Source organism: Panulirus ornatus, chromosome 58 (assembly GCF_036320965.1).
Source record: "Panulirus ornatus isolate Po-2019 chromosome 58, ASM3632096v1, whole genome shotgun sequence".
NCBI lineage: Eukaryota > Metazoa > Arthropoda > Malacostraca > Decapoda > Palinuridae > Panulirus > Panulirus ornatus.
The window spans coordinates 33706802-33711656 of record NC_092281.1 but is presented as its reverse complement, the minus strand read 5'-3'; the positions used below and the strand labels follow the sequence as shown (position 1 = coordinate 33711656).

The 4855-nt window shown below is 41.3% G+C and overlaps 1 non-coding gene across 1 annotated transcript; it reads right to left on the bottom strand.

Moving 5' to 3' along the window:
• Positions 1-3608: 3608 nt before the first annotated feature.
• TRNAQ-CUG (transfer RNA glutamine (anticodon CUG)) lies at positions 3609-3680 on the bottom strand. The gene has a single exon. It is a non-coding gene; the product is annotated as a tRNA-Gln (tRNA).
• Between the last annotated feature and the right edge of the window lie 1175 nt (positions 3681-4855).

The window sequence follows — 4855 nt, the reverse complement described above, 5'->3', positions numbered from 1 at the left end:
ACGGGAACAGAAAAGACAAAATTTTATTACACATCTATTATACAACTATATACAATTTATATTATATACATTACCACATTTCCTGCACTTTCCATCACAAATTTGCTGAGGTCATAACCTTGTAGTTACCATTACCTTACAACCTTAAGGATAGTGGTCTACAACACCTCTAGATTGATGGAGAAAACGAAAAGTTTCGTTTTACTATTAAGACCACAGAAATACGGTAATTCCACTTCACTACCACTAACTACTAGTTATTTTACTTGTTGATTTTCACGGATAAGATTTTCATCCTCTAAGCGAAGCCATACAATAATCGTCCTTATCTACTCTGAGCATTGGATAGCCTCCTGATGATCAAGATTGCAGTTTTGGTTGTCCGTTTCCCTTGTTACTGCTGCGTCTCACTGCACACCTTACATGAGTGCCTTCCACAGTATTAGGGACAGCTGCTGGGCCTCACTGTAGCTACTTCTGGGACGGTTGCCAATCTTCCTCGTATTCCCTCATGACCACAGCGCCAAACCGACTCCCGCCATCAGGCCGAAACGCACAAACATTTCTGACAAAATTGAGACAACCGCTTTCGCGTCAGTTTTGACACCAAGTGAATTTATACGACAATTACGTTCAAGATGCTTGGTTTTTCGTTCATGGATTGAACAGAATCAAACAACGATGGTTGCTACTGCCCAATCCATGAAGTCCCCCCCACCACGGAAAGGTAACCAAGCTTCGGGGGGGATGGGTGTTTACCCTGACGCCAACGGAGTAACTCAATATTAGTGCAGAGATCTTTTCCTCGGTAAAGAAAGTGCAGCCGGACTCCGCCCTCATGAGGTTACTGCACGACAGCAAAGATCACCCTTTGGTAGGCTGTGCTATAGGCAGCACGGCTCCGTCAAAGATCTCACTCCATAAGTGAACTTATATAGATTCTTTTTTTAACATTTTGTCTTGTCCATAAGGAACTCATCAGTTCTTCTCCAGTGAAAGCAAAAAATCATCGAGAAATTCATTTGTCTTCTCAATATCAGGATCTTGTGGCTCTGTGTGGGGGCCGGGGCTGGTGGGCTGTGTGTCTGGCTGTGTCTGGAGAGCGGGGCTGGTGGTGGTCTCTGTGACTGGTTGTGTCTGGGGACCGGGGCTTGTGGTCTCTGTGACTGGTTGTGTCTGGGGAACGGGGCTGGTGGTCTCTATGACTTGCTGTGTCTGGGAAGCGGGGCTGGTGGTCTCTGTGACTTGCTGTGTCTGGGAAGCGGGGCTGGTAGTCTCTGTGACTTGCTGTGTCTGGGAAGCGGGGCTGGTGGTCTCTGTGACTGGCTGTGTCTGGAGATCAGGGGAAGTCTTGGGTATAAATTTCAATATACTGTGAGCGATATCGTCTCTCAACCGATTCCTCTCGATCTTCTCTTGCACGGCCTTCATGATACGTTTGGGCGGCTTTCTCCATTTTCTTTGCATTTCAGTTGGTGACCCTGCGCCATCGAGCCACATGATACCAGAATAGTATCGTTCCTGTTTCCCAACGGGTCCAATCTTGGTGTCACACATGATGCCGAGTGAACCCAAATGGCGGCCGATGTTTACGTTGGAAGCCACGGGTTCGTTATGTATCTTGCAGTAACTTTCATACCGTTGCTGCAGCTCTTTCCTGCTGATAAGGTACCGCTTCATAGTAATAGTCTTTCCCTTCATTTGAACGAAGGTATTCATGAAACTAACAAAGGAGGCCTTTCCTTTGTAATCCCGTTTGTAGTGACAGAAAGCCATTGAAGACGTGGATTGGGTCAGGCGAAGTTACACAGACTAACAAGGTAGTCCTCTAATCAATGGTCCTGTATCAGCACTGAACTCGAAATACGTCAGAACGACAATTTCAACCCAGGGCTGGAGGCCCATTTGATGATATTCTCCCGTCTTGCTCAACCAAGTAACCTCGGTTAGACCTTGTTTATATCTAAATATAGTAAAGCTAATATAGTGAAGCTCGATGATTCTATTTATATGTAAGTTGCAATGTAGTTTGTATATATATATATATATATATATATATATATATATATATATATATATATATATATATATATATATATATATATATATATATATATATATATATATAATATATTTTCAATAATGGATGGAACTTGGCTCCTAAGGTGATTTTGTTGCTGGAGTTTGACCTCCAGCCATTCTGTCCACCTTTTCCCTTTCTAGACATGTGGTGGTGCATTGGGCAGTGTGGCAACCTTCGTCTTCATCTTTTTGGGTGCAGGTTTGCAAACCTCGTGGAGTAGTTGTGGGGTTTGTTTCTTTGCTGCACCCGACATAGCCATCTGGGTGTAGCTCTCTATCCGGGCTGGTGGGTCAGCCAGCATAGCTACACGCTCACTCGGTACCTGGGCTGGTGGACGAGCAGCCTTCCTTACTTCCATGGCTACAGTCTGCCTAACGATCTGGGGTTGTGGAGCAGCCATCCTTACTACCACCCAGGTTGGTTGGGCAGCCTTCTTTCGTTTCTTTGCTACACCCTTCTGGTTGGGCTGGTTGGGCAACCTTCTTTTTCCTCTTCTTCGATACAACCTGCCAACCGAATTCGTCTGCTGGTGGGTCCGTTTCTTTCATGGATACAACCTCTGTAGCCACTTGGGCTGGCCGGTCAACCTTCGATCGTAGGTAAAAGTATATATATAGAATAATGTGGTTATCATCAGCAGCCAGAGGCCATTCCTCCCTCCTTGCCTGCAGAGTTCTTGATTTTCTGGAAAGTTCTACGAGATTCTGGTAAGATAAATACCATTGAGAGGACGTTGTTAGGGGACAGTCAGGTTCAGTTTAGAGTTGGCTGTGGGATGGTTCTTTTACTGTGTCGTATCAGCCAGATGGGTATTTCTTTTCACAGTTTTCGTTAAAGTTTGTTTTCTAGAGGCATGATCTAGAACACTATTTTCCATATGTTTATCATTTTTCTTGTTATAGTTTCATTATCATCATTAGTTTTGTTATTGTTGACTTTCAGATATTTAATGTTATGTTTGTGATTCCCGTGGAAGCGTCTGACATCTTGCTAGAAGACTTTCTGGTCACAATGTTTCTGCACTGGGGAGTTGATCGTATTCTTTTATTGCAGGTTTTGTTATTATCTTGCTTTACATTAAGGTCTACTGGAGGTTTTCACAATGCTGGTTGAACATATGTCCAGCAACAGGAGATGGCGTAAGATACAGTATTGATGAGACTTATCTACCTATATACCTATCTAAATATCGCTCTATCAATCTATCAATCTAACTATCTATCTATCTATCTAATTTTCTATCTATCTATCTATCTTTATCTGAAAGTCAACAACAATAAAATCATTGATATATGAAGTATAACAACGTCCTCTCAATGGCAATTATCTCACCAGAATCTTCTAGAACCGTCCAGAAAACTATGAACTCTTCAGGCAAGGAGGGAAGAATGGTCTCCGGCTATTGATAAACCCATATTATTCCATATATATGTTTATATATACATATTTATGTATATATATGAATGTATATATAACGTACAGAATAATGCAGCAATCATCAGTATCGAAGAAAACTGAAAAGATGAGGTCCCACCGAGATTCGAACTCGGATTGCTGGATCCAGAGTCCAGAGTGCTAACCCTTACACCATGGGACCTGATAAGAAAAGATGTGATTTCATCTAAATGTTTTACATATAATCAACCATAGGCCATTCCTCCCTCCCTGCCTGCAGGGTTCAAGGTTTTCTAGAAGGTTCTCGAAGATTCTGGTAAGATCATTACCTTTGAGAGGTCGTCGTTAGGTAACAGTCAGGTTCACTCTATGGTTGGTGTTTGTAGTTGGTTGTCCGAGGATGTTGTTATACTTGATCAATTTTGTAATTGTTGACTTTCAGGTAGGAAGTACTCATTTACGATGCATCCTTGTACTCACAACAACCATATGAGTCACTTCAAGATTTTATCTTCGCTACAACTTTATCTTCACTACACTATTAAGGTTGAAGTCAATGGTCACATTCACTACAATCTCAACACGACTGGTCTTATACCTAACCCATATTATCACTACATCCATGTACATGTATTTCTTGCAGAATAACGCAGATATCAATGATTTCTGTGAAAGTTGACATATACAGCCTTACGTATCTATCGATCTATCTAATACCTGTTTTTTACCTATCTATCTATCTATCTATCTATCTGTCTATCTTTCTAAATCAGAAAGTCAGCAACAATATCATTAATGATACGTATAACTACGTCCTCTCAATGGCAGTTCCTACCCAGAATCTTCGAGAACCTTCTAGAAAACCTTGAACCCTGCAGGTAGGGAGGGAGGAATGGCCTCTGGTTGATTATATGTAAAACATTTAGATGAAATCACATCTTTTCTTATGCCTATAAAAAGCATTTTGATCGATCGTACCAAATATTCAATTATTTCTGTACCCGACAAAATATTCAGTCACTCCTATATCCGACATTTTTCCTGCTGGCTGGTGCCGTTAAAGTCATATGGTAATCTACCGCAATTAGATTATAGATATATTCATCTATATGGAATGGCTCAGCGTGAAGAAACATATATATTTTCACTAAATCCTCCTCTTCACTACACTACCACCTCTACTACATAGCCCTAACACAACATCTTGACTACACCATTGTATGACCACATTATTAAATCATTGTGTTCTTATCTTCACCACAGCCTCAGCAAAATTGATGTTTTCTTTACACATCAGGGTAGATGGCCATCTTTATGATGACAGCGAACACACATAACATATCAAACCACTTATCTTTAGTCACTTTAATCTAATTT